Source organism: Symsagittifera roscoffensis, chromosome 7 (genome assembly GCF_963678635.1).
Source record: "Symsagittifera roscoffensis chromosome 7, txSymRosc1.1, whole genome shotgun sequence".
In the NCBI taxonomy this organism is placed as follows: Eukaryota; Metazoa; Xenacoelomorpha; order Acoela; family Convolutidae; genus Symsagittifera; species Symsagittifera roscoffensis.
In genome coordinates this window covers 22,620,534-22,642,184 of record NC_087068.1, presented here as the reverse complement: position 1 = coordinate 22,642,184, position 21,651 = coordinate 22,620,534, and positions in this window count along the sequence as shown.

The window sequence follows — 21,651 nt, the reverse complement described above, 5'->3', positions numbered from 1 at the left end:
TTTGATTAGGCTTAAAATAAGATCAATAAAAGGTATCGTAAAGAGCCGACTTTATCACATACCGGTCTTAAAACGGGACTGAAAAATCATAATCAGAAGGTCAAAAGTATCATAGTAACCGACCCAAAGTGGGGATGTTGAAAAAAACCCTGGTCCTATTGAAACCATTGAAACAGTCTACGGCATCTGCTCAAAAAATTGTGCAAATCTTAAATTTGTTCATTTGAATTTTCAAAGTATTATTAGAAAACGGATGCAATTGAAAAAATTTCTTGATGATATCGGCGAAAACACAATTATAGGAATTTCCGAAACGTGGCTTAAAAAAGTAGAGTGACAATTTATGGAATCTCCACCCTAGAACGCATGCGATGTTCAGATATGATAGGCAATCAGCGGTAAAAAAGAAAGGCGGTGGCGTTTTGTTATATATACCAGTCAAATTGGCTCCGAAATTGAGGCCTGATTTAAATTTATTTGATAAAGAAAAATATGAGTCAGTGTGGGTTGAGTGCAAATCTACATTTAACATTTCCAATAAAGAAAAAATGTTAGTTAATTTGTGTTATAATCCAAGCAGATCAAACTTTATTGATTTTTTGGAACAATTAACGCTTAACACAGATAATGCATTTTCAGTTTCTAATTCTGGGTGATTATAACATAAATTATCTGGATAGCAAAGAAAAAGAAAATTTAGATTCTATAATTATTCCATATGGATTGAAGGTTTTTTGTCCAAACGATGAGACCAGAATTAGTTCCTCAATTAAAACTCATATCGACAACATTATCAGTGACTATGAAACAAACGGCATTGAGATTTGTTTTGATACACCTTATAAAACCGAACATTTTGCTTCATTTATATTGACGGATATAAAATGCGGCAAAAGTTTACCGAGGATAATTTCGACTTTCAATAAGAAAAATTATCAGAAAAATGATTTTTGCAATACACTCTCCGCTCTTCCTTGGAATCTCTTATATCAATGTACAGACGCACAAAACATGTTCTCGACGATGATTTATTTAATTTCTAGTGCTCTTCAGCAACATGCTCCTATCGAAAAAAAAATTGTTTGTAATTTTAAATCAAAAAATGTGTTGAAAACGGAATGGTTCGATTCAGAATGTCAGCAATTGTTGATTAAGAAACAGAGTTCACTCAGATCATATCGCAGTCAAAGCACAAGCAATAATTGGTCAAAGTACCAGTTTTTACGTAATCAAATGAGCCAATTGATTAGAAGTAAACAACTCGATCATTCAAAAAATTGTTTTTCACTTCTCAGCACTATCCAACAAAAATGGAAATATATTAACCAAGTTAGAGGTACATGTTCTGGCAACAATCGAATTACAGTTCTACGAAACTCCTTCAGTGAAATGATAACCCAAGACAAAAAAATTGCCAATCATTTAAATCATATTTTTTCAAACATAGGCGAATTTTTCGGCGCTAAAAAGCCTCCGAATTACAACAAATCTGCCTCTGAATTTGCGCCTTTCCATTTTCAACACATTACAGTGAAGCAATGCTTTGATATACTTCGAAAAATCAATGTCAGAAAACCACTCGGACCTTGTACCGTACCTGCTTGGGCAATCATTGACGGTCAATCAGTTATAGTTCCACATTTAACTTTTGTCATAAATACTTGCTTAGATGAGAACATTTTCCCGATCGAACTGAAAAAAGCACACGTAACCCCTTTGTTTAAAAACGATAACCCAATGGATGCAAAAAATTATCGGCCAATATCAATAACTTGTGCTTTTTCTAAAACTTTTGAAAAAATTTTGCATGCCCAAATAACAGAACATCTTGACAAATTTCAAATAATGACACCATTTCAATTCGGATTTCGCAAAAACATTTCAACACAAGATGCTCTTGTTTATGTGACAGAAAGTATTCGAAATCAAATAGATTCAAAGAAAATTGTACATGCAGCTTTATTAGATCTGTCCAAGGCTTTTGATTCTATTTCGCATGAAGTTTTAATTGAAAAAATGCTTTCTCTTGGTTTTTCAAATGGAGCAAATGCTTTAATTGCTAGCTTCCTAAACAAACGTATTCAAAGAGTAAACGTCAAGGGAATCTTTTCAGACTGGATTGAAATCAAACGAGGTGTCCCACAAGGAACGGTACTTGGTCCGTTGTTGTTCAATTTATATGTTAATGACATACAAGAGCGATTATATGAAGGTTGTACTTTAGTTCATTATGCTGACGACTGTATGGTTTTTTCCTCTTCTATATCTTCTGAGGATGCTTTGAATCGATTGCAAAAATCACTCAAAAATCTAACGGAATTTTTTGCAGATAACCAATTGAATCTGAATGCATCTAAATCGGAATTTATAACATTTTGTCCAAAAAATGATAGCAAAAATGTAGATACTGATACAATAATAATTAATGGGCATTATGTAGCCAAAAAATCAGAATGCAAGTATTTAGGCCTTATTCTTGATTCCAGTTTATCTTTTCATGCTCAAATCAAAACAATTCTCCAAAAAATGGCACAAGGAATTAAAACTATAGATACAATTGGACAACAACTGCCGACATTATCATTAATTTCCTTGCTTCATTGTCTTGTTTTATCACATTTAGATTATTCTGCAATATTTTTACAACAAATTAATGCTACTTTGATGCTATCTCTAGGGAAACAGTTGAACTGGGCGTTAAAAAGAACATATTTCAGATCGAAATTTAATTCTTCTTCCCTTCTTCGCATTAGCAAATCGTTCATTGGAATCGAGAAAAGAATTGAGTTAAAGTGTATAACATACTTATACCAATATCTTACAAACAAAAAGAAGGCTTTTCAAAATACATTGAGACTACCGACTGCCAATTATAGGCTCAACAAAAGAACGAAACAAATTATTTTTGACAAACATTGTTCAACCGCTTCTCTACAAAAATCATTTTTTCATTTGACTTCTAAAAAATGGAATTCACTGCCCAGAAATTTTGCGCAATTTAGAAAAATCGAGAACAGGATTCAAGAAAAAATTAAAAGAATTTTACGTGAGTGAAATGAGAAACAATCCAATTTGTACAAATACAAATACGTGGCGTGATTTCCGTTTTTGCTAGTTCTATATGTTTTAATTTAGTTTAATTTTCCAGATATTGTTTGAACGAGAATCTGTATATACTCTGTAAATACGCTGTATGTTTGGACTATCTATAAAATTGTTTGTAAAGTAAAAATACCAGCTCGTTCTTAATTCTTAAAACTGATGTTTTTTTAGTATCCGTAACTTCATATATTTTAATCAACCAATTTCTGAACTGTAACCGAACTTGTTTTGTTTTGTTTTGTTTTGTTTATTGCTTGTTTTCTGATATTGTGTTTTTGTTTGATGTAACCAATGAATTTTAACCAACTTTATTATTCACACTTTGCTATACTGATGCCTCGGCTTTTTACTGTATAGTAATTCAGGTGTTCTTTCTTCTTCTTCTTCTTCTTCTTCTTCAGATCCTTCTTTAAATGTTTCGACCACAGCCAATGTCTTCTGCTTCGGCCGTTGAAATTGATACACAGCACTGGAGATGCTGAACTAACGTCTTGGGCCTAGACTTGAAACAACATCCTAGGTAATTCTTCTGATGCTGATTTTTCCAGCTCAGTCCGCATCCGAATAATACAAGAGATTTAAGGCATCATCCCTCCTGTAGACTGGAAACAAACCTTTTGTTCCTATCAGATATCGTAGACAGTTTTTTCCAGGTTACCGATGTTTTTCAACTGGGTTTTCCAAAACAAAGTTAAAAAGGTTTGCTGCTTAGCAAGTTTTGGGCCCACTTGTTAAATCTTCATAATTTACACATTCAGCAAAACCTTGATACTAACTTTTTTTCATTTTTCTGGTTCTATGCAACCTTCTGCAAAACAACCTTGGTTGTCAGTTTTTTTTGCAAATAGAGATGCTGTTATCTATTTTGCTTCAGTCATCTTAAGCCATGATAGCAATTTTTGATGTATTTTTTGTGACTAACTTTTTTAATTGCCTTTTCTGAATTATCTTTTGTTTCCTAGAAAGCTTTTAGGACGTTTTATCCCGCTTTTCTCAAAATTTTTATACTTATTTTCTCAAACCGGTCCACAAGCATTTTGTCCGCTCCACAAGCCACTATTTTACCTGCTCAAGATTAAGTGAGATTCTCTATTTCTTATCACTCTTAACAAACAAGCATTCATCAAAGACTGAAAATTCGAAGCCTATTTCTTCAAGCTAGCCTGTTCTTTGCCAGTTTTATCAGAATGTTTTAGCCCTTAAAAATTTTTCTGAGGACGACCAACTAAATTTTTCTTTTTCACCAAAATGCTCGAATCCTTCAAGTTGCTTATTGAAGATGTTTTTATCTGGTATGGTTTTCAAGTATGTAATTTTCTATCTAATTGCCTGAATTTATACATAAACTGAACTGCTAAGATTAGAACTATACTTATAGTCGCTATCTTACTACTAGGTGATTACTTTTCAAAAAAATCCCATTGCTCAACTTAGCCTATTTTTTGCAACAAAACTAACCATGAACTCAAAAACATCAACAACAGCTCTCTACTTCAAAGCAAAAGGCCATCTGCTGCCTACAGATTTCTGTCCTCTGTTCCCAACCAGTTCTCACATTCGCTTTTCTCTGGTGAACCGAATTAATTTTTCATCGCTTCTCACCACTCAGGTTCTGCTGAAGCTTCCTATGCCTTTTTTGGCTATGTTCATCTTCAAAAACACTTCATCATCTACCGATTCTTCTTCGTTGTTTTGTATACTTTTCTCAAAAAAGAAAATAGACTTGTCAAAAAATTTATAGACTTTTTCACATTAAGTTTTCTTCAAACTTTGAGTTTTCCTATGATATAAGTCTAACTATTATCCGATGTCCTTAAAAAACCTTTTAGGAAATTTTGTCTAGTTTTTAACGAAACTGTTTTCCTACTAAACTGTAAGCATTCAAAAAGTTTAACAAAATTAGGTTGAAGTACTTTCCATACATAGACTCGTAGCGTGTTCTACCTAAAGCAGATTGCAAGCAAATATTGGCACATATTGTTAGGTTGGTAGCCATATGAAGGGCATAGCTTCAAAACTTTTTTGTAAATTTGCATCCAAAAATAAAAAGCGAGCCATTGGAGTAGTCGTTCCCAACACCATTTTCACTTTTGCAATGTTTTGCTGGGTATGTGGAGCCAAAGTTTCAAATCTTCTGTGTTTTGAAAACTCGCCTAAAGTTCTGATCATTGTACTCTCCAGCTACATCTAAGACTAAAGTCTGAGAAACTTCTATACTTGCTATTATTTTTTCTCAAATTTTCTAATGCCCCATCTCTTGCCTTCATGCAAAATATTTTAGTAGTGGCTTTTTTTCCTTTGCTTTGCTAACCTCACAAGTTGCACAATTTCTCCGGTTTGGAAATACTTTTCTTCATATCTCCAAATTATTCTAAATAATGACTCAGTCAAATGTTTCTGTCATTAATGTTGTTGTGACCCATCGTACAATGCCACTGTGTCAATGTGCTAACTACATAACACTCGTTTTTTGTTAAAATTGAGTTCCACAAGAAGAGACCGTCTTCTTTTTTTTTACCTCTCTCAATGGATAAATTAACCATTCCCCCGAGCTCGATTCGATAACAATTTCGTTTCCTGCTTGCTTTTTTGATAACTTTATTTAATTTCTCGAGTTTTTAAGAACATATAAAAAGTATTCTCCAGCTAGATGAGTTTAAATCTGGCATCTTTTTTTCTTCTCTGAACCTAAGCTCAGCGCTCCCTACTACCTCTGATTCAGAAAAACTTGTTTTTCTAAACGATCCTGGGAAGTTTATTCATCTAACCTAAAATTAAACCTCGACCCTCTACCATATTACTTGTGACTCCAGCTTCTACGATCGGGTACTCAGCTGGATACACTCCTCAAAACAAAAGGAGCCTCTGTTTCAGCTGCTAGAATCTTCTTTTGTCGTAAAAATTTTTTTTTTGCAAAACTTGTCAATCTGTCCAAACATCTCATAGCACTGAATTTTTCTAACGTTGTCCTCACCATCTCGTTTGCTGATGAAGTTCTCTCTGCACGGTTTAACAGACGTCCTTTTGTATAGCACTTTAAACAACCTCTGTTTTCGCTGTCAAAGCAGATTTGTTTTCCTTTATTTGTTTCTCTCTATCAATATTCACTAAGTTTCCTATCAACTCGACTTCAGTTTTCTCACTTTTTCTCAATTTTGCTATGATAGAAAAAATTCAAATTATTGTTCGAAATTTTTCGCAGCAACTAAAAAAAAACAATTTTTCACACGCCCTTCCTTTCACTTGGTCTCTGTTGTACTGAATCTCTTATCGAGTCAAGTACCTTGTCACTGATTCATTGCTATTCTTTCTCGAAGTTTTACGTTCGTATACAAGACTTTGCAGTCTGGATCTTTCAGGCTTCTTCAACCTGTTCCGTAAAACACCCCTAGGTTTGCTCACACGTCCTTATAAGATCTTAATCACTTTTTAATCTAAAACCTGCACGAGTTTGTACCAGATAAACAACTGTTTTTCCTCAAATCTTTTTTCTTTTAAAAATTGCAGCTTAATTTTTTCTTTGCTACTTAAACTCGGTTTTAAATTTGGCCTACGATTTTTACGATCTACCGTTTTACCTAAGATCGTTTTTTTCTCAGGTGAAAAAATCGCGCCTCTAACTGCTCTTCAAATTAGGAAACATCACCATGTTTTCACGAAAATATTATCCTATCAGTTTTTTTTACATTTTTTCCGATCGACGTACTTTACTCTTAACGTTTTTTTCTTAATATCTAACTCCTATCACAACTCAACCAGCTAAGTAAAACGCTAGATAAAAATCCACCTCCCCGTTTTCTCACACATTAAAATCATATGTAATAATCAATAATATCACCCGCATATTTAAGTATTTATCTGTTTGATCACCTAAAATTATTTCCGAAACTAACAGTCTGCGTAGCCGAATCAATAAAGCTAAGGTATCCCCTCGGGTTTTATGCTCAGTATGACATATTAATAAAATAGAAGTTCGTATTTTAGGGGTAGCAATTTTTTTTATGAGGCAATGCTTTGTTTCAATTTATTGTGTATTATAATAGAGCAAACGATTAGAAACAAGTAATTTCCTCCGCAAAGCAATAAAAAAATTAGCAATTTTTATAACATTGCATTAATTTATTATTTTGCTTCAGTTTTTCAATCATAATCAATCTCTGCATTGTTCTTTTTCCAGCTCTCTGCTCAGTCAGTGCCTTTTAGTGGTTTTTGACTCACAGTCGTTTTGGTTTTTAATTCCGCTCAAAGCCCTGTTTTCGCTGTCTGTGTTGCATAGCTTTTACAGTCAGAGTTGTCTAGTCTATCTCTACAAGTTGTGTTGCCCTGCTTTAACGTTTTCACAGATCTCTATCTGATCAGTTTTCTATCTCAACTTAGTTTTTTTTTGCAGTCACAACTCTACAGCAATCTTAGTTTAATCATTTGAACTCCTGATTACTCACCCGCGTTTAAAATATGCATTCAAAACCTATTCAAGTTAAAGCACCGGTTGATTAATAAGGAGTTAATAAAAAGGTTTTGAGCGATAATTTCAGTAGTAAATCGGATCAAATATATATGTTGAAACACCCGCAAAAAATTACTCGAACCAAGGTCTTATGATTATGTTTCACCAGCTAGGTATAATAAAATTTGGGGAGTGATCTTTAGGGATGAGCCTAAGAAGAAAAAACGGTTTCAGTTCAGTTAAAAAATTCGTTGGTTTTTTTCTGGCATCACCGCAGTGCCCAACTCTAACATCAGTGCCATTAGGATGAAAATGTTTTTTTTTTCTATCGCCAAATAAAATAAAATGTATGTTATTTTGTTCTAAAGCTCAGAATAAAATATCACTCCTGTGTTGTTTTCATTGCCGATGATGCAGCGTTCGGTTGATTAGTGTATTTTTCCAAATTTAAAAAGTGCCTAACGTCTGCGTAATTTCGAAAAAAACCATGAGTGTGTCACTGAACATGTGCGTAATTTCTGGAAATTTAAAAAATAGGTTCATAGATATTTTGTATAAAGAAAACTGAATGGTTGTTTGGTGTGAAATCTCATGTTCTGCGGTGCTAAGTTTTGCTCTGTTAAGCTTCTGAGTTTTTTTGGTCTGCTTCTGTATTTATCTTCGTATTGGAACCAGTTCTAAACTAGAATTTATATTTGGTTGTAAATAAAATTCTCTAATTCTATAAATTATTCTTAACTAACCAATCATTTTCCATAACTAACATTTACTCTTATTTTTAAGTGCTGAAACTACTTTTAGTTTCAGCACCAGAGCATTTTGAATAAAACTTAGAATACAGTTGTTCTTCTGGAAACTAATTCGCATAAACCAGTATACACTAGATCTATTGAGACTAGGAGATAAAAGAGTAAGATTAAGATCGGTATTAGACTAAGAAGTTGCACGATTCTATCTGGACGAAGATAAGATAGCGTGACGAGCAAACGGTGTACCTTTTCTGAAATTACTCTATGAGTACAGTCAACCGTACATAACTCATTATAGTCGAGTGAGAGTTTTTGTTTCATACCTGTGTCAATTTCTCTGGAATATGGGTACGGGTTAAAAAACTAAGCCAGAGTTTCAGGCTCATACCTTTGCTTTTACTTTTTCACAAGATGCAGAAGCTCATTGTGATTCAGATAAATACAGTGCTAAGTCTTCGCCAATGAATTGTTACTTTTGGAAACACTGAAAAAAATATATAAATGTTTTTCTGTAATGTACACCGAAAAGTTTTTAGTACACTTTCTCATATTTCAGTGCTTAACCTTGCTCCCTTCAGCTTCTGAGCAATATTTTTCTCCCTTCAGAATGATTATTTTTAGATATTAGAAGTTTTACTAAGTAAATGTCAGTGATTCTGCCTTATGGGTACAGGGCAGAGGGTTTGAGCCAAATGGCCAACCTGCTGTCCTTTTGTGGTGTTTTCACTTCAAGAGAAAAACGGCCAAAAATGCGCCATTATGTGCCCTGCTAAAAAATAGAGAAGTGGCGTTGCTCAGAGAACGCTTGTAATTTTTACGATAAAATTTTGAAACACAATAAACTTATATATAATCTTTTTTCAGAAAAATGACTGGTTTTCGTAAGTACTTCTTAAATTCCAGCGCTTAATGCTGCTCTGCTTAGCTTCTGAGTAACTTTTTGTTCTGCTTCTGTACCAAGTTTTAACAAAAACCGGGGATTCTTTTTCGTTCGTTCAGTGTTTCTAGCATATGGGTACAGGTCAGAAGGCGAATATTAGCCAAGTAATTCTTGGCTGGTCTGTATTCGATACGTTCACGATCATAAAATTAGTGTCACGTTTCCTTATTGTTCTAAATGCTGGCCTGGCGAAAAAAGTCGCGGAAACAATGCTTCAAATGCTGGCATCGGTTAATAAGCTCAGTAATCTACAACTTGTCCGTTTTTTTTTGTACGGCTCAAATCCTGAAAAGTTTTTTGGCGTTTTTTTCTGTCGAAACGTACGTAAAGTGTTGATGCTTGCTTTCCCATGAAAAGTAACTCAGCATTTGTTGCCTGAGATGGAGCAAACGGTTTTTTGTCGTTTTCATGATCTTCAATTTTCAACAGCAGTCGAGATGAAGTAAATTTTCTACAATATTTCCCAAACGAATAATAGGATGACGCCAATTCAATCAATTGAGAAAGCTCTTTGACAACATTTTTTTCAAACTAAATTTCTCTTTTGCTTGCAAAGAGTAATTTATATGAAAATTAAAAAAAAACAAATCACTTACACTTTCACACTACTGATTTTTATCTCTAAAAAAACTTCAAACCAAAGTTACTATCTGCCCTTTGATTTGAGTTTCCTGTTTTGTTGATCATTTTCCTTTTTCTCCGGTTTGTGAAAAGTGTGATAAAAAGTTTACCAATTTATTGCTGGTAGAACTGTGGTTATGTTTTTCACAGACAAATATCATACAAAAAACAAAATAAATTTCATGATGAAACTGTGAGTGAAGTTGCCTTCCTTCGTATGCTCGCTGTTACTCTTGAGTTTGTCAATTCAATTATTTTGACGTATAAAAATTGCTAGCAGAAACGCCTTTTAAAAATATCTGTAGAAATAAAAAATTCACGCAACGACAGCCCATAGGGTTTCGGTAGGAGGGAAGCAATGCCAGTAACAAAGGTTAGCACTGAAAAACATGAACTAAAAAAAATTTCAGATGTACATAATTGTTTTTCGTTTTATGTGAACATCACATGGAAAACATCTCAAGCTAATTGACTCTATTGACAAAATTTTGACAATAACACTGAAAAACTAAGCTTTAATCATTACATTTGCAAAATTAGACGAATTATTCCAATAAAATTTAAAAATATTCTTCAAAAATCTTAATTCGAATTGTATAAAATTAAACTACAACCTGAAATCCTTTAATTACAAAAGTTGGAAATTGAGCATGTTTTTGAACTTTTTCAAAACATGCTCAACTAAATTTTTCTATCCGAGTTTGAACTCAAAATTTTTTGTGTCTGCCCGGAATAACCTTCATAGAGAAATTTGCTTATCATGTATTTCCATTAAAAAATGCTTATCATTTTATTCCATGCATGGGTTTTATAGAAAAATGCTGATCTTACGTTTATCATTGAAAATTATAAAATAAACGTTTTCTCTATACTCCATACAAAAATTTTAAATAGGAGGAAGTTTTTTTTGTTGCTTATTTTAGTCGCTAAACCAAGTTTACGATTTGTTTTTGCTTATAACGTACTCCACGCACGTGTTTAAGCAAAAGAATCAACGGGTCATTTTGAAGGTTCTAACTGAGGCTGAATCTAACCAAAAAAACCGGCCACAGTTTTCAACGTCTGAGTTTTTTGAAACAGAGGCCTCGTAGCTATATCCAAAAAGTTATATTTTTTTTAGATATAACTTTGAGTTACAATCAATTTTTATCTGACTTGGTATCTAGCAATACGTAGTTATATCAGCAATTCAATGCCAATTAACCTGTTGGTAGAAAAATTCGGGTATTTGTGTTCAGGGCGAAGCACATATATATAGAGCGAAACAAAAAAAAGGTACAAGGAAAAAAGCTTGTCACAAGATTTTCATACAAAACTTTTTGGCTCTTTTTAATTTCCCCCACCTGCAAAACTTTATAGTTAACATTTCGTGGCTCTTTTCCACTTTCCCCCCACCTTTTAAAATATCGATTTTTCTGTTTGTTTTACGTGTTTTTACGGCTAAATGCGTGATGTTACGCTGTAAAGTATAAAGTAAGAAGAACAAATCTGTTCATAATTGTCAATTTGTTCACCATGCCAATTTTCATTGCATTATGACAACGTTAAATAAGGTTTTCAAAAATGAATTTGAAGGGGGGGAAACTGGAAAAGAGCCCATTTCGTTCACATTGTTCGATTGTACAAAAACTGACATACAGACTAATAAGGCCACGAGAAACATATTTGGTCAATAATCAATCTCGTAAAATCACTCGTTACACTAAAAAATTGAAGCTCGTTTGTAGTGCGGGGGAAAGGGGAGGAAAAGAACCTTTCTTTCATGTTTTTTTGTTAATGGAACTTCATGAAATTGTATGACAAGCATTTTTAATTAATCCTGTTTTTCGTTAATGAGTTATTACCGAGGTGGTTAAATCATAGAGTAATTTCGGATAGGGTACACCGTCTGCTCGTCACGCTATCTTATTTTCGGCCGGATAGATTCGTGCAACTTCTTAGTCTAATACCGATCCTAATCTTACTCTTATACTATCTAGTCTCAGGTTGTTTAACTAGTCTCTGCTAGGCTCTAGGGTATACTGGTTTATTGCGGCTGCTGAAGTTCGCTTGGAGAGTCAACTAATTTCTAAGTTAAATTCAAATCTCTCTGGTGCTGAAATTACAAGTAATTTCAGCACTTACAAATAAGTGGGTTGTTAGTTAGATGGATCATGATTGGTTAATATTAAATACTTTACAGTGGTAAAATATCTAATTTATCCAATCATAAAATGTAGTTTAGATCAGGTTCCACCCATCCGGGTTTTACAGAGTTTTTTAGAATAGTCTTTCTGCAATTCAAAGGATGGATGATGGACGTTGATTTTTGGCGAACATCATAATTCTTCTGGGTTCTCTTGTCAGAGAAGTTCCAGGTTCAATCGCTGTGTCTTCTCATGACAACGACTGGGTTTTCGCAACAAACTCAAATCTGATTTCAGAATGGTTGGCTATGTCAGGTTTTTCTGTTCCATGTAGAGAACTTCTTTTGGGTTGACCTTGTCTGGGAATGGCGTGGAGATTGTGCGTGGAGGGGATGCCTGGTTACTCGGATCTGTACGTATACTTGAACATGGAGGTGGTCATTGGTCTAGTTCAATGAAGTCCTTTTCTGCGAAGTCAAGTCGTACTCTAAATCCTTTGAGTTGTGATTGTGGGCGGCATATTGATTGTGGTTGGCCATTCTTTTTCGAGTGTAGTGGGGTCATTTTGTCTTTGGATGTTCGTCTTTGGTGTTGTATGCTGATCTATATACTGCAAGGTATAATTTACATTTTATAAAATTTTTATTAGTTTGGTGTTTTAATTATGATTTTGGTTAGTTGTTTTCACAAAAGCTTTTTGTTTTGGTTCGGTTATTTTGAAGAGTTACTCACCCTTGAGTACCTCTTATTAAAAATAGAAGTGTGGTCACAAAGCGTGGATGTAGCGCGGTGGGTTAGGCCGGCTATAGAGCATGCTCAGGACGTCCTCTCTGGTGGGTTAGGCCAGGAGTAAGAGTATGATTTCGTGCGGTTTCTGTGAGAGGTCCTGTTATGTGATAACTTTTTATGTTGGGTTTATAGTGGTTTTTCTTATGTTTCGTTGGTTGTGTCCTTTTTTCAAAAATCAAATTGTTTTTGGTATGGGTTTGTCTTTCGACTTTTTTGTGTTTTATTATTTCTTTCTTAGACTTTATAATAGTCTTCAAAAGAATAAATTATCCAGTTTTAAACTGGGTTAATCCGGTTTGGGTACCGTTGGTTTCCTTTTCTTAGTCATGCTGTTATTCTATGTGTTGTGGTGTTTAGTAAGCTGCGTTGGTTAGTTTTGTTTAGTATATAATTCCTTTCCAACCGGGTTAAAGGAAAGTTTGAAACTTGTTATCGTGTGTTAGAGTTGTTGAGTGTGAAAGCTTGAAACTGAAATTCATTATTTAAACAATTCTTCGTGGGCGAGCTGTGCGAGTTTGGATAGAATTTTTGTGCGAGTGAATGGAAATATCAAAAGGTTAGTACTGCATTTTTGTCTTATCAATTTACTACATAGAATTTCAATTTTACTGCTAGTTTTGGGGAAAAAATAAGTTACAAATTTTCATTATTATTAGAATTACTGCTTTTAGGGAAATAATTTATAAATTAAATTACTACATTGGTATGAACTTTATTTAATTTAGTTGGTGCAAAAGATTATTAGAGTTTTGAATAATTTGAAGAAGTTTTCTATTTTTTATTTTTCTTTTGTGTATTTTGCAGATGATCGTGAGATGAAGACTAAAAATCTAAATAAAACATGGATAAAGAATGGTTAGTGTTTTATTTTAAATTTATTAGTTAAGAATATGAAAATTTATACTTACCTGTTAGTCATCGGGGAAAAAACCGTGGGGGAAGACTTCGTGGATTATGTCGGAATTTGTTAGTAACTTTGCTAGTATGCGAATGATGTTTTTAGTTTGAAGCAGTGGCCAAAGCAATTGAAGTGCTTTAATGGTTTTTAGTTCTTCAGTGCCAACTGCAAAATCATAAGGTGTGTTTTGGATGAGATTATATAATTTGTGGTTATATTTAGTGTTGTGGATGAATTCTAATATGGGGATTTCTATAGGTTGAACAAATTCATGTGGGATAAGGAAGGGTCTGGATTCTTCTGCGTTGAAGGTCTTTGTGATGGGGCAAAAAATATACATTTGGGTTATGGGATCATAATTGCGAAGAAAACCGTGAAGGTTAGTATCTTTGATGCAATATGTGAAGTTAAGAAAAATGGTGAAGTGTACTTAGAGTTAATAAATTGAAATCGGTGGTGTGGTTGTCTTGATGGAGTGTGTAGATCAAAGTGATTTTGTATCAAGCGATAATATGTATATGTGTGGGTTTGTTTAGTGCGTAACATAATGTCTTGTGAGCAGTGCAAATCTCTTTCATGTGGTGCAAGGAAATGAAAGGTTAGTGAAAATAATTGAAATTTTTCTTTAAAACTTTCGTAAGCTTGTGTGTCGGTTAGTGCTTCAGAAATGATGTGGTCGAATTTGCGATCAAATATATTGAGTGTAAATACATATGGTGTTTTGATGAAAAATTTTTCTGTGATTTGTGGGTTAGCGAAACGGTCATCATCTAAAAATTGGTCTTGGTTAGTTCGGATGATGTTGTGATCGTAATATTCTAGCGTGTATTCGTTAGCTCGGGGTGCAGTGTATGTTTTTAGTGACTTTTTATATCCTATATAAGTAAATTTTCTATGTGATAATGGTGTGGTGAGTCGATATAGCATATCTTTATTTCTTTCTATATCGATGTGAGTATTAGATAAAGGTAGGCAAAGGGGGTTAGTAAAATGATAATATGATGTCCATTGAAGTGTAGGCATTAAAACGTGTTCATCTACAAAACTGCGTGTGTTGTTAGTGTCGTTAGGGGTGTTTAAAGTATACTGTGGAAATGAAGGTAGGGTGATGGCTAAAAAATCTTTCGTGTTAGTGTGATTTGGATGATTAATATATTCACGGGCTGTTCCTGGTTTTGTTGGAAATGGATGGTTCGGGAATTTTCTTTTAAAAGTGCGATAAGCTCTATTAGTGCTATTTGATGACTCGGTGGATGTGGAGGATGGTGCTAATGATGCGGTATAAGCTGAAGAGGGTGTAGGGGTAGGTGGATTTGATGATTCTATTGTGGATGAAATCTGATTCATAGTGGAATGTTCAAGGTGGAAGGGTTGTTGTTGTAGGGTGATAAAATTATCTAGTTCCTGGGAGATTTGGGGAGTATCTGGAGAATTGGATGATCGGTCTGAATGAAATGAAGAGTAGGTTGGGGTGACTTGTGAAGCATAAGAGGGTGTAGAAATCGATGGGAGTGGGTTATTTGGCGGGATTGGTTGAAAAGGGGGTTTTGAAAAAACTGAGGAGTTGGTTTGAAAATTATTGGATGGAGATGGTTCAGAGTCTGCAAATTCGTCAGGGGTTTCAATATCTGGGTTATTGAGTTGTGAGATGGAGTATAAAACTGAGATATGTGAATTAGTGTCTGAATTCATGCCTGATGTTACATTATTGGTTGGGAAATCGGGTGGTGGGAAAGCAAAAAGTGGAATTATTGTAATTGGAGTGTTGAGGTTGGTCGGGTGGGAATTTGAGCGGTGTAGGGATCCAAGTTGTCGGCTCATCGTGGGCTAAAAAAATTTCTATTTTGAGACTGAAAAGCGGTGGTATGGGGTTGTTCTATAATTTGTTCATATGTATTTTCATCTAGTGGATGGTGTGTCATTATATGTTGAATGGGACTTTGTGATATGGTTGGTCTAAAATTTGGATTATGTGTTATTGCTAAATTTCGAAAATTTCGTGGGACCAGTGATAGTGGATGGTTATGTGGTAAGGGTGGTAACTGTGGTGCTGTAGGCGTTATGTCTACATTGTTATGTTCTTCGTCGCAAGTGTTCTGTCTTGTTGCTATTTTTGTGTTGTATTCTTTTATTTGTGCGTCTAAAAGAATTTTGTTTATTGATGATGAAAAAATTCCAAAAAATCCTGCAAATAGTATGCGTGCTACACTTGCTTGTCTATTTACTTGTGTGTGTATAGCGCATGTATTATAGATTCCTTTTAAAAGCGAAAAAACAAATCCTATAAAATTAAACATTGCGTATAAAATAGTTAATTTTTCTAAGATGTAGTAGGGCCATCCTAGAAAATCGAGAATTTCATTTTTTAGTGTAACAAAGCTAAAAATATTTATAGGTGAAATATCTTGTGGTCTATATTTTTTACCGTTTAGATATATATAGTCTTTAATGTCTTTAAAATATCCGCTATAGTCTTGTGTATAAATATCTGCAAAGCCTGCGGTTTCGGCAAGTTTGCGTAAGTTTTGGTCAATTGACTGTCTTTGTATAGTGTCCATTTGTGTTAGTAATTCTTGGAATTGTTGTGTTCTAATGTGATGTTGGATATCGGATTTTGAATATATTCCAATTGATTGTAGGTCAATATTTGGGTTTCGAGCAATAGCTCTGATGCTTTCAGGTGAAAATTTTTTGAGTGATTGCATTAATGTGGGATATGGGGTAAGAAGGTAATATTAATCTTCATCAGGGTTCAGTTGAACTACATTGTGGCTATTTTCTGATCCACATGGGACTGCGGTATCCCAAAAATAGGTTCGTCTTGAAAGCGTGTCAACGAAATGTACTTTATTCTTATAAAAGATAGGGATTCTTTTATAGCATCGTTTATCTTCAAAAACATATAGTGGTGATACTTTTTTGGTACAGGTATAAAACCATAAAATGTTTCCTTCATAGTCTAAAAAATTTGATCTATTTCCTGATAGTAAATATCCTGCGTAGGGTATTTTTAATACTGCTAGTGCAAGTGATTGTAGGATTTGTGTTCTTTGTAATTCGCATAGCTGGTGAAGTGTTTCTAATTCAGAGAGTGACATTTCTTGAAAAATTCGGCTAATTGTGTAGTCTAATTTCATATCTAGGTGAATATCATAGTGGATGATACCGAAATATGTACTATTCATTAGTGATAGTTCTTGTAAACGTGTTCTTCTAGTGTTATGGGGCTTTAGATGTCCACCAGGTTGACTAATACTTTTTTGAAAGTCAGCTGGTATATATGATGTTCCTTCGTTTATGGGATGACTTGTGGCGTATGGGTCGATTTTTACTTTTCCAGTGGTCATGTCGAATCCTTTTTCGTATTCGACTAATATCTCGGAGTATTGTGTTTTGTGGAGTGGATTTCTGTATTTACATGCAAGTTCTGTTTCTTGATATATTTGAAAACGTGTCAATTTATTTTCTATATTGTGTATGTTTCTAAAATTTGAACTTTGTCTTCGTGATGGATGGACTTGTTCATATGGAATTGATTGTATAAAATATTTTTCGTGAAATTTTATCATACGAGCATGTATTTTTGCTACTTGAAATGTTGTACATGTGTCTTCGGGGAACCAAACAATTGTTGCTTGTGTTCGTGTTGTAGGGTCACAATAGCCTTGATCGTTTTTACAAGGTAATCTAATTCCTTGATAGATCATGGTGTTGTCAGATAAATCGCGTGTGAGTTGTATTTTTTCGAGTTGTATTTTCCAATCGAAAAACATGATTTCTTGATATCCTTTTTTTTGTGTCTGCTTTGCAGTTTGATGGGTCATTTATACCAATGTGTGGTATCCAGTGTTTATCGTGTATATCATAAGTTAATCTTCCGTGTGCGCCGTTCTATGGGTATTTTTCATCTAATTTTATATGTCCTTGATATCTTTCAAGTTCTGCTTGATGTACAGAATCTGAAAAAACTTGGAAATATACTAATTTTCTATCTGTGTTTTTATTTCTTGTGATATTGAGTCTTACTAACTCGTTTTTACAATCTTCGGGATTGAGATGTAAAAGTCGTTCGATATTACTCTGGTAGAATGATTCGTGGTCAAGTCGGTTTTTATTTCCATTTGAGACTTGTGAACAATGTACTTTCTTTTCAGAAAATGTTGCTGTGAATTTATATCCTATAACTGTTGTTGCTCGGGCTTTTGAATAAAGTGTCGCTATTATATTTGTTGTTTCTATGGCTTGTGGTTCTGTTTCGCATTGTGATACTTGATTTATTGCATATTTGTGTAGTGTTTTTTGTTCGTTTTCTTCACAATCGTAATGTGTTACTAATAAATCTTGGGGTCCTGTGCGGGGGGAAGGGTTTATGTTTTCATTGGAGGTTATTAGAAAAAGGAGTTGGAGAAAAATTAAAATTTTCAGAATATACATGTGTATGACAATCCGGAGTATGGGTTATAAAATGTGATGTAACCAATTGTCTTTTTGGTATATCTGTCGTATTTGTTTATTACTTCAGTTGTTATAAATGGTGGTGGTAGGGATTGAGCTGTTATATTTGGTGGGTTTAATGGATAGGGATGTTGAGTAATGTTGTTTAATTTAACCGTGATTTCGAATTTTAATTGTAGACTATTTTGTTGGAGTATTTGGATGTTATGGTCAAGAATGTCTTCGTGAATGTCTTGTCTATATTGTAGTCTATTTAGTGCCCAGTTGTGGAGTCGGTTACTTTCAGGGTGTTGTTCAAATAATGGTGGAGGTGCTGTGAATGTATTCCAGTCTAGTCTTAAAGGAATATTTGTTGATGATTGTTCTCGATATCTAGCGTCGAGGTTATTTGGGAAATTTAAGTTAAAAGGCGGTGGTGAAAACTGACTGATTGATGGTGTTGATGGTAGTGATAATGTTTCTGGTAGTGATGAGGATGTTGTCGTATCCGTAGAAATATCTATTGGATCATTGATTAAATTTGGTTCACCTTGTGTGAATGAATGTGTTGTCCAATATGGTAGTCGTGATGTTTGGTTTGTAGGGTTAAAGGGATTTTCACGTATTTGTTCAGATGTTGGTGTTGAACCTAAGTAATCTGAGGGTAGGCTTGAGGTGCTACGTTGTGAAAGAAGCGTAGGGGTTTCTGGTAATATACCGATGGGGTTTTCTGGAGTACTTTGTGATGGGGATTGAGGTATATCAAAATGAGCTCGGGGAGTTTGAATATTTCTGTTTCGTCGAGGATGTATAATTTGTCTATTTATTTCGACTGTATTTTGGTTTTGACTAGGATTTCGTATTCTACTTAATTCTTGTGGTAGTGTTGGGTATAAGTTATATGTTGGTTCGCTTAAAGGTGCTTGTCGTTGAACTGGTTCTAGCGGTTCAGATAAGCGAGCATGTCGTTCTTCAAAGGTATATGGGTTATCTTGAAAAGAAATTCGTGTGGATGTTTGGGGGTTTTGGGTATTTGAAGATGGTGTTGGGTTATCTTGGGATGATGTCTGTGAAGACTGACTGAGTGATTGTTGGTTAGCAATTTTTGATGGCTTTTTATTTATTCTTTTAGTGGAAAAATTTATGTTTATTATAGTATTCTTCTAGAAAAAGAATTAGGAGGATTGTTGCTAGGGCGAATGTGATGATTGCTTTTTTTATACATTTGCATATTGTCAAGATGAGGGATGATAGAAATGTTATAAAAATTACAAATAGTAAAAAAATATCTGTTCTACTAAAAATGGTTCGTATCATTTAGATAAGTTTTGTGAATCGTACCTGTGGATATAGTCAATAGCTTTTGAAAGCTGGAGGTATAGTTCAAATATGGAATAGAAAATTAAAAAAATATTGCAAAAAATGATTAAGATTATTACAAAAGATTCAAAGGTATCAAAAAGAAATATGATTAAAAGTTTAAATATCGTTAAAAAGTTTATGAAAGTGTTGAGTATTAAGTTGACTGGTCGAGAGAAGAGCATTTAAGAAATGGCTTCTCGATCGAATATTTTTTGTTGTTTGAGGCAATTTTCAAGTGTGGTCGGATTATTTATTGGTTTTTTGACAAGTGGGTTGAGTTTTGTGAAAAATTGTTGGGGGCGAATTTTATGGTGATCGGGAGGTCATCTTTGTCTTTATTTTTATTTGTCAAGTGATCTGGGGTATTTTTGAGATTTTTATACTTTAGGCTAATTAAATTGGTCGTTCTTTTACTTTAGGCTAATTTAACATATTTTTTTGGGGGGTATTTGAGATCGGAGTTGGGAAATATTGTTGATCTTTGGGTTATTAGATAAGGGAGGGTTATGATATTATGGTGGTATTTATTTTAGTTGTCAAGTTGGAGTGGTTTGCTTATTTTTGACCTGGAGGTCGCAAAGTTATAGTTATAGATATGCCTGGAGTTTAATATCGTTCGTCTAGTTGATCTGTGTTAGAGTTAGAGATAGTGACGGATTGGATGAATCCTATTGGCTAATTATGAACTAGAATCGTTGAGTGTTTGTCAGCATGTTATTCTGAAAAATGAAAGTTCGAAATATTTCAGAGGTGCAAAGATTATGAAATATAAAATTAAAGCTGTTTTTGAAATTCGACTTTCTTTAATATTTTAGATTGTGGGATGAATATTTTATAGTTTTTACGTGGTTGATTTCTAAGTCGTGATGACTCTCTATGTTCTGATTTGTCGATTTGTTCTTGAGGTATTATTTTTTCTGTCAATTTTCTATTTTTTCTTTCTTTTTGAGGTATATTTTGATCTAGCTTTTTTGTATTGTTTTTTGTTGTGGTTGATTTTTTATTTTGGTTCTCGAGATGAATGTCATGTTGTTCCTTTGTTTCATTCTCCGTATGTGGGTTATTTTGAATAACTTTTAAACCTGTGAAACAATATAATTGAGTTAGTTCGCGTAGTGCGTATTCTTTTGGGTAATAAGGTAATAGGTTGTTTCGGTGTTGAACAATTTCTTTTTTGTTTGAGTCGGTAATTTTATATGTGACATCAGTGGGTTTGGCAATTATTTGGTATGGTCCTTTTCGAAGTGGTTGTAATTTTTCAGAGATTCCTTTTTCAGTGTTAAAATTGGGTATTAAAACAAATGTTCCAATTTTTAAATCGGAGGCTGGTGTAAAGCGTGAATTTATTTGTTCATTAATATTTTGTCTTTGTAACAACTTTTTTGTTACTTTTTGGTAAATTTCATTGTGTTTTTTATCTCTGTTTAAAATCCATTCGGTGTGTGTAGCGGAGGCTAATTTAAGAATTTGTGGGTGATGAAAATGATCTTCATCGTGTGTATGTAAAGGTAAGTTGTTACAAATTGATTCTTTATTCGAGGGACAATAACTTTGTGCATTTTTATGAGAGTTTGCTGTAAACATAATTGGTTTGCGTGGCTTTTGATTAAAAACCATTTCATATGGTGACATTCCTAGAGTTGTCGTGATTTGTGAATTGTATGCTAAGGGAAATAGTTTTACATCTGCTGACCATTCAGTGTATTTTGTGTCATTTCCATTGATGATACACCTAAGATATTCTTGTAGTGAACGGTTCATACCTTCGACTAAGCCGTTTGTCCAAGGTGGATGAGATGTACGTGGTTTGTGTTTGATGTTATATAAATGACATAATGTGATGATTTCGTTATTTATGAATTCTGTACCGTTGTCTGTAACTAAAATTTCTGGTAGTCCGAATTTAGCTATCCAGTGTTCATAGAGTGTTGTGTTCTCGTAATAAGCGTTACAATGTGGTACTGGGTTAAGTGCTACATAATGTGTAAATGCGTCAACAATTACCATAATGTAGGAGTTTCCTTCGGATGAGGGTGAAATTGGTCCTTTTGTATCAAATGAAATACGGTGGTTAAAGTACAAACTTTGTCCTTTAAAATCTTGTTTTTGTGCTATTTGTTTTTGATTTGGATAAGGTTTATTTAGCTGACATACTATACAATCATTGCATAGTACTTTTATCC